Raw genomic sequence first — 9,751 nt, 5'->3', positions numbered from 1 at the left:
ACAAACAACATGTAATTATGACTACATATACTTTGTAAAAATACGGGTTTGTTTAAACGTTACAATTTTAAAATAATACAACATAACATAATTGAGTACGTCGTTTAAACATTTCAAAAGTTGTTTAGCAAACAGTTTACATCATAAACATTGTTTAAACCGAGTTGATTTATGCGGAAGCTTCAAGAGTATGTGTTCGGTCCTTCAAAAGTTGCTTGATCGTCACCCATAATCCTTGAGTACCTAAGACTGAAATGTTTACATAAACATTTATATTAGAATGCTTAGAAATGATACTTGATCGAAACTACGATCGAAATGAATTTGAAAATTTACAATTATATAAAATTTATAAACATTCAGGCCCTACCGTAACTTACGGTTTCACCGTAAGTTACGGTGGTCAATTTCCAATAATGGTCCATCGTAAACCAGTAGACTCACACCGTAAGCTCCTGACCGCTACCGTAACTTACGGTACTACCGTAACTTACGGTAGTCCCTGTAAATCCATCTTTTGGTTGCTTTGTTCATTATACTCAAGCCTAAATCTCGGATTTCGCTCTTTCTAACATACCAATACATTAGTTTCTCGAAATTCTAATATGTTACATATTAACCAATATCAAAGATCAATCAATCATATTCAAAATATCATGCATATCACGTTATATCAATTTACTAATGTGCAAGGTTCAAATTACGGGTTTCTTATGAATTCTTAACCCGTTTTACCTATCTACTCCTTTTGACCCGTGAAGGGAAGTTATACACTTTTAACTATACATCTATATATATAAGCGTACCTGGCTCGGGTCAACATATTGACCCGTTTTAAGACCTTGTCTCTATAATATGCTAATTCATAGCCTCGCTAATTCATAAACCAATTACCCTGCGAGCATGAGACTCGACATACACTTATTAGTCGTTAATTATCAAATGGTATAAATATTACCATTTGACCCGTTTGGTCTAGACTACCAAATATTTTGTGCTTAATATTAAATGGTGTTGTTTTAAACTTCAACTCTTTTTCGTCTACACATGACTAATTCGTCGTTTTACTCTTTTTATTCGTTTAGGCTTATGTCATCTCGTGACCAATTACCATTTCGCCCATTTTACCATTAAACATGGTTTATCATTATTTTATATGTCCCGACCCGTTTCATTTCGTGTCGGAACCATATTTCAAATATAGCTTTTGTCGTATTTACAACCTATGAATAAACACATAACTTACAAAAGAGGGCGTAAGCTTTACTTACCTCGCATCCAAATTACGCTTTCCTTTTCGTACTTGCTCCGTTTGACCCGCTTCATTCCAAGCCTCCATCTAGCTTGTCAAGAGTCAAACTATCATCATAATTCACAAGGTGGTTAGATTAGTCATTATAACCACGACTATTCCACCTTACGTGTTTTCTATGTCAAAACTACTATTCGACTCCGTCTATGGTTAGTTTAACTCTTCAAAAGTTAACTACCCTTAATTATATGATATGTGCATATAAGCTAAATCGACTTCATAATTAAAATTTGTATTACCCCACATCACACATAATTAGTCGAACTAGGAAATTACGCGTTTGATTCATAATTTCAACATATGAACATTGTGGGCATAATTTATAATATCAACAATCAAGTTTCGTATCACTGAAAATAGGCTGTTTTTGGTGACCTGTTTAACCTGTTTACAAGTATTCAAAAATTATGATTTTTTTATGTGGCGTACCTCTCGGAGGGGTAGCCCTTGTGTTAAAATTTCAAGATCTAACTCTTTACCAAAAATTCGTAAAAATTCATCTACTAAGATGCAATCAGATTCGTCACTTCTGACTGCAGCTTACGGAAAAATTCATTAAAAATTCCTCGTTTATCCGATTGACGAAATTCCAATTGGAAAGATGTAATTCAACTGCAGTTGTAAAGAAGATCCCTAAGTGGGACACACCTCATGTCAAGCCTTCATCTCTTTGACTGAACGGTAGTTCATACCTGAGCTCTCAAGGTCTCGCACTAACCCAGAGTACAAATATCAGTATAGTATATTCACGTGTAAGACTGAATCTAGGGATACTTGATACGGGAGTATATTCTGAGGGGGGGCACGCGAATAAGTAAAGTACTTAAAACACTAATCTCCTATCTCGGAACAATTAAAATTTATGTGAGAATTTAAATAGATTAGTATACTAACAATCTAAGTGAATCGTTTAGAACTTAAAGTGTTTATAGCTCAATGGTACTAGTAATTTATCATAAACTGATATGATCCTCTAACACGAACTCAAACAAAAATATTGTCTGTAAATATTTCTTTACTGCTTTATGTTTCAGAAAAAATAGAAAAATCACAAAAAGGTTTTTGAAGTGTTTTAGCATAAACTTTGAAAAATTTAAAAAAAAATGTTTCTATTTTGTTTTCGGTAACCGATGTCTGATAGCTGAGTTTCAAAATTTGAGTATGCTGAACATGTTTCTGAAAATAAACAAGTTCATTAATTTGAAACTTGAAGTTTTACTTGAAAAAAATTTTAAAAAATAGTTTGTAAAATCTCCAAGGTCATTAATTTGGACTTGGATGATTATTTGATAAAAGTTTTGGATGTCTTAACCATCATATTTTGATACTTAGAGTCAGGTTTCGATCTTGATTTTACATTGTCAAATACTTGAAGTTGTTTGATAGAGGGAGAAGAGTCAGGAAATTCTGGAAAATTATATATTGTTACATCTATACTTAGAGCCAGATTACTGATTCTGAATATATGTGTTTAAGGGCCAGGCAATCGTTCTTGGGAAATCTTAAATAGTTTTAAAATTGTTAAATTGGAGCCAGATCATAATTTTTTTGTGAAAAAACGATGTCCTATGCAATCACATATTTGAAATGCTCTCCATGATTAAATGTTTAGAGCTAGATTTTCGATTACTGATCTTTAATTGTTAAATATCTTACAAATAGTTTGAGTTTTTTCAGATAGAAAAGCCAGATTACGATCCTGATAGCTGAGGCTAAGGGGGAGCCTGAAGACGAGCTCAAAGCAAGGGGGAGCTTGCATTCAAAGAACCAGGGAACTAACTATCCTGGAGGAGCTTGTGGAGATACCAGGTGTCGATCCTTAAAAGCACGGAAGCTTAAAGCAAGGTGGAGCCTGAAGTTCGAGTTAATCGAAAGGGGAAGCAGCTGAAGCTGGAACAGATCCAAGGGGAGTCTGTTAGAGTGAAGGGAGAGTCTATGTTACTGAAAATGTCAACATTTCTGGAAGATTCAGAGAGAGACAAAAAGCTACGAGATTGACTGCAAAAGGGGGAGTCTGTGAGTGCACAATGTCTATCACTTCCGTCAATCACGTACCGTAGCTTAGTCAGATGATACAAGATCAGTGCTGAACTGAGCTAAACATAAAGTTGATATGTGTTGAAGCCCATCCGAACGGATGGACATCAGATCCATTCGGACGGATGCATCATGTTCATGCGGATTGCTTTAAAGGTTCAGTCGTCCATCCGTCCGGATGGAGGCCATCCGCTGGCATGTTTGATCCGGATGGAGTCTGCCTAGAAATAGGAGTGTAGGGTCTTGTCATTTGATAACTTTTAGAGACTAGAGTGAGGAAACTCTGTTCATTTGATTTGGTGGTTTTGTATTGTCAATATATCAATAGAAAACAGTTTTTAATTACATATTTGTGTTTGATCCACACACGCGATTGAATTCCACACAACTTACGTGTTCGTACGCATTCAACGGTAAAGGAATCGATCCAGGATTCGAATCCACGCGTACCCAACTTATGCCCAAGGTGGGCGGGCGCACCCCTTGAAGAAAAATTAAGTGCTAAATTCCCAGTAAAATCTTGACCACACCCCTTGGAAAATCTCCATCGCACCCCTTGAATTTTTTTTTTTTAAATACAACCTAATTAACTTTCTACTTAACCCAATTAACTTTCTCTTAACTTTAAGCCTAATAAACACTCCGTAACCCAACTCACAACCCTTTTCCCTTATGTCGCCCCGCTCTTTTTTTGTGATCCCAGGCCCACGACACCAACAACAACGCACAACATGACTTCATCAGGCAGCAGCACCAACTTCGGATTCCGCTGGAGAATAGTAAATTATGGCCACCAAACTCACAAAAACAGCATCTTCATCAATCTTTCCAGGTATGATTCCATTATTTTGTTTTCTTGTTTTATTTGGATTTTTTGGAGAAATTAAATTGTTAAAAAAATTTAAAATTTTAGTTGTTTTGTTGTTTTTTGAAACTTTAGTTGGTTGATTTTGTTGTTTTAGTTAAAGTTTAGTGTGTTTAAATGGTTAGTTACAATGAATCAACAATTAAAACTAGGGCTTGATTTTAAAGTTAAAAATTATAAAGTCTGGTGATGATTGTTTAAGTGTTTAGTGTTAAAAACTAGTTGTATATATTATATAGAGAAAGACTTGTTTAGAAAAGTAGCTCTAAATTATGTTTGTATAGATTTTAAAAAATAAAAACTCATAGGGCGACATTTTAAATATGTTTGTAACAACGTTTGACGTATTTTTGATGATTATATAAATTTTAGCTTGATATTCTTTTGTTTTACATGACCCGAACCGACCCGATATGAACCGATTTTTTTTTCATATACATAATGGCCTAAAATCTTTAAAAATATTCCGCACTCTCATGAAACAATCTTGGGTCCGCCATTGTACCAACCTAATTATCTAAACATAGTTAAGTACTTAACATAAACTTTACATAATTCTGATATATAAAAGTAACACAAAATAAATAGTGTCTCAGAAAGCTTGATCTTAAACGATGGCGATTGGCGGATGTACGATGAAGGAGGTAGTGGCGCTAGGTCAATGGTGAAGGGAGCGGGATCGGAAATTTGGAATGGTGCTAATGCAGAATAAACAAATGCTTAGTGTTTGTAATTTCATTTGTTTATTTGTGTGGGATCTTGGGTAATAAAGTAATACATAACATAAATAAAAATAAATGAATATCAATATATATACGTTAAGTGGGTAGGGGTCGTGTACGTTAAGTATGAGAAGTGTATTATAACCCTATATATAACACTATATAACACCATATAACACTACGTAACACCATATAACACCATATAACACTCTGTAACACTATATAACACTATACATCTATCATACACATGCTATCAGACAAAATATAGTGTTATATTTGTTATATAGTGTTATATAGTGTTACATAGTATTATATGGTGCTATATGGTGTTACATAGTGTTATACAGTATTTATATGGTGTTATATAGTGTTATAATACACTTCTCACACTTCTAGATTAATGTACAGGATCCTCTATCTACGTTGAGTAATAAAACATACCATAAATATATATATAAAAATTAAAAAACCCTAAACACAAACGAACGCGAACGAATACAAACGAACATGTTACTGAAAGTTATATAACGAATATAAACGAACGAACGCAGCCCCTGTTCATGTCCGTTTATTTAACAGAATGAACAATTTTTTTTTCTTCGTGTTCGTTCATTTATTAAACGAACACAAACGGACTTTCCGACGAACGGTTGATAAACAGTTTGCTGAAAGTTCAGTTGTTTCCCGCTCTATTGGCCAATAATAATCTTACCCTAAAATATCATCACTGGCAGTCCACCTTTGAAAAAATATTCTTACTCAACGTCCAATATAAAAACTTAACGTGAATTTTAAACTAATGTTTTGGGGCTTTTGATCAGAATGAGGATACGAGTCAATTGATATAAAACTTACCTCGAAATTGTGCTCCAAACGGCTTAAATTTTGATCAGAATGAGGATATGAATTTTTTTTTTCAAGAACAAATCGGTCACAAAGCGGACAAAAAAAATAAAATGTCCCTTAATAAGAACGGCCCTAATAATTAGGTTTGCAAGCTTCTAGTTAACATATTGTTTAATGTCTTGAACGTGATAACTAATTTTCTGTAGTAGAGGTTTTGGTATATAGGTTTCACTTATGGATATTGAAGTGTTAAGAGGACTAAACTGAAAATCTGTTAGAAGCTTAATTTAAAACACACACAAGATGACTTCTTTTATAGTGAAATAAATTCTAACATAATTTTCTTTGTACAGAAGACTAACCAAATTTTTAACGATTGATCCGTTAGTCTTGCATCTCCTGCAAATCGAATAGGTTAACGGAAAGGATTGATTCAGGCATGGAATAACCAAAGAACTAAAGATCTATGTAATTGGAACTGGAAGTTACTCAACTAAATAAAAAAGTATTGTACTCAACATCTCACCTGTTATGAATGAAAATCAAAGCAAGAGGACAGCATATGAATCCAACTATATACATCCTTCCATATATATAGAGAGAATAACATTACGTACCAAACAAGAAGTTTCATCAATTATTTATTTCAAAGACTTTGGATGCTTTCTTATACAACTTCATTGAAGTTACCAAAAGCATATGGTACATCGTCATTGCGTGTCAATATTTGTTATTTTGTTCCATTCTAGTAGAATATATCAATTTTGTATTTATCTAAAAGACTTGTGTTCATGTTTACTTAATTCCATGTTAAGAATTGTTAGTAAACTTGTGAGTTATAAGCTTAAGAGTTCATTTATGCAATTTACATATACCGTTGCATTTTGACTTTTAAATTAAGCATGCTTGACCCGTCATTTCACTTACTTAACGTGATTATCGGAGGGTATGATTATAGAGGAATCATACCAACATTATTACTATCACGTATGAAAGTTCGGATTGAAATTTGACTTGACCATAATGGTCAGAATTGAAAGTCAAACTGTTTAACTTTCAGTTGAAGTTTAACTAATTAATTGAAATTGAGCAAAGGAGAAGTACTTACTAGACTCAAGGACTCCTAAGAAGGATTGAGAGCTGCTCCCAAACTTCAGGAATACTCCCAAGAACAGATTTAGAGTGAATTGAAGGTGTGAGTTAGCAATGAACTCATGAGCACCTATTTATACTAATCAAGAAGCTCCAAATTCATGCCAAGTGTAATCCTAGATGATTAGAAGCTGATTAGTGGCTTCATAGGTGTCACAAGGAGATGAAATGGTGGCATTGTCGTGACCAGGTGGCTTGGAACGCAGTTGGGAATGACAACTGTGATTCTGCTGTAGGTGGCTTGGAACGCAGTTGGGAATGACAACTGTGATTCTGCTGTTGCTGGGCACCTCTTATAGACCGTAAGATGCGGGTTACGGTCCGTAAGGGGCGTTTAAACCGCCTTATAGGTTTTGAACCCCTTACGGTCTGTAAGTGGTACCTTATGGTCTGTAAGGGACATGCAGAGATGGAATTTTGGCATTTCTGTAGTTTTAGTTCTTGGATTTTATATTTTCCCATTTAGGCGTATTTGCTCCCTCTCCTTACACATAGTCGGGATTAGTTGGAGATTTGGGGACACGTTTCAGTCAACGTATTTAGTATAGGTCCCTCTTCTTACACATAGTGGGGATTAGTTGAAGATTCGGGATACGTATCGTCACATAGTTGGACGAAAATTTTCGGGGTGTTACAATATAATACTCATGTGTATATAAATCATAAATGTATGTCTATGTATGTAACGGAAACTATCAACATTCGTTATCTTAGCAACATTGAACCTAACTATTTTCATTTTATAACAAATTAATTAAATGTTCGTAGAGTACCGATGTATATATAACTGTATGTTTATGTCTGTAGGATTTTGGATTTAGATGAGAAGGTTCCTAAGTCATTCAACAATAAAGAGTGATGAATAGAATGTTTATCATGATTTACGTGAAGGTAGTTGAGAATGTGACCAAAATACAAAGAAAGAAAAGGAAAATGACGCTGGAAATTTCTATCATGATTTTTGTAATTATACGGTTTATATATCCATTTTTCTTTTCAATTCAAAAAGCAAAATAATTCTAATGTTTTTCCACGCGTTTTTTTGGTATGGGATGTAGGCTAACGAATTCTAAAAACGTATAAGCCAAACAAGTGCTTGTCACTTGTGAGCTTGGATATAAAATTATACTAGCTTATAATCATTTGTATTATACGGGTTGAATAAATAAATTTTATATAGTAAATAATAAAATAATAAATCTTTAAAAACTTCTTTTATTGTACAGGTCGAATAAATGTAATTTTATATATTAAATAATAAGAAGTTATATCTCCAAAAGATACGTCCGAATATGATGACAAGTGTTCCCCAAATGGTTTCTTTAATAAAAAATAATAATATGATTGAATAGTTGGGAGAAGCTTGCATGATGATAAATCGGTTAACTATATTATAATCGTCAATCATGTATGTATCACTTTTAGATTTATAAATTGTTTCAATAGTAACCTCGAAATTTCAATAAAAAATCTAAAAGTACATGTAGGAAAACTTTGTTATGAAAATGTGTACTAAGAAGGTATGTACATACCAAAGACCTTCGTAATCGTTAGTGAATCATTGTATTGTTCTTTTGTAAAGACAGAATTCTTGATGAATAGTATATCAATTGATGGTTTGTCTTTAAGGGACATCCTGATGATAAGGTGTCTTCCTTTTATCTCGTTGGTTTAAATCCAACAAGGTGTATGCATAAGTGATTAATAAAAGTAGTTTAGGATTAGGAATCGTTCTAAAAAATGTCAATTAATGATTAAATAGTTGACAATTATTTGGTTAACTCAGAAGAAAAATCTTTTAGCACTAACTAAATTAAAGTTGATGTTTGAATTATCATCGGTATCTCGTCTACTTTTCAAAATTAGTAGAAAAGATGTAACAACAGCCTTCTATTGGAGCATTCATAATGCGAAGCTCACAAATGTCATGTGGAAGCTCCGATAAGAGAAAGTCACGGACACTGCATTCTAAGGGTTCGTCCATTAACGTTTTTGGTTAGTTCATTTCTAGTGACTTATGAGACATGTGAAGTTGTGGCCTCCTTTAAGAAAAATTGAACTGCAGAAGACTAGAAAAATATATAGCACATGCCAGCAAGGAGCTATAAAACCTAAAAACCGACAATTACAACATTTACATAAGGTACATTAAAGTCGAACACAGATTCAACTATTGAACTTTGGCCTCCTTTTAATTATCCTATTGTTTTTTTGTTTTTTTGTCTTTTCTAAAAAGAAACTTCAAAAACTTTGCATAAATATTTATAAATAGAGAAAAGTTCATCCAATACTAATTAGGTTTTTTCCACTAAAAGTCGCTCATAGGTTTTCTTTTTGTTCCTTTAATGTCAAACTGTTATTATTTGTTCTAATCTTGTATAATTTTCTTTTTTTATAAAAGTTAAACTTTTTAAAATTAAGTGAGACAACTAAAATATATATGAATCTTGTTACTATTTTGTTGTTATTTTTTTCAAATTAGTTTGAAACTAGGAATAAGCCCCGCGCGCGTTGCGGCGCGGGTACATCGTAAATATCGAATGGATTAGTTCAAATATTATGTGATGCGTGAATCATATGAAAACGTGCATTTCGACGTATCATAGAAAACCTAAAGGGTATAACGGAAAAGTTGACACGTATAATCAAAAGTGATTAATTAGAACTTTTGAAAAAAGGGAAAAAAACCACAATTTAACTCCATTCGAAACAAAATTAACGAAACATTTATAAAATAAACACGGAAACATATTATATTTGACCTCATTCATTTCCCAAAAAAGTTTACGTTGAAATATACACCAACTCGAATTATAC

The 9,751-nt window shown here is 33.2% G+C and overlaps 1 long non-coding RNA gene across 1 annotated transcript; it reads right to left on the bottom strand.

The window, feature by feature from the left end:
- LOC110935844 lies at positions 1–1,332 on the bottom strand. The gene is made up of 2 exons (XR_002589472.2): positions 1,272–1,332; positions 1–249 (listed from the first exon to the last, which is right to left on the bottom strand). It is a non-coding gene; the product is annotated as an uncharacterized LOC110935844 (long non-coding RNA).
- Between the last annotated feature and the right edge of the window lie 8,419 nt (positions 1,333–9,751).

Source organism: Helianthus annuus, chromosome 1 (assembly GCF_002127325.2).
Source record: "Helianthus annuus cultivar XRQ/B chromosome 1, HanXRQr2.0-SUNRISE, whole genome shotgun sequence".
Lineage (NCBI taxonomy): Eukaryota > Viridiplantae > Streptophyta > Magnoliopsida > Asterales > Asteraceae > Helianthus > Helianthus annuus.
The sequence above is the reverse complement of the archived record's forward strand: the minus strand, read 5'-3'. Positions and strand labels throughout refer to the sequence as shown.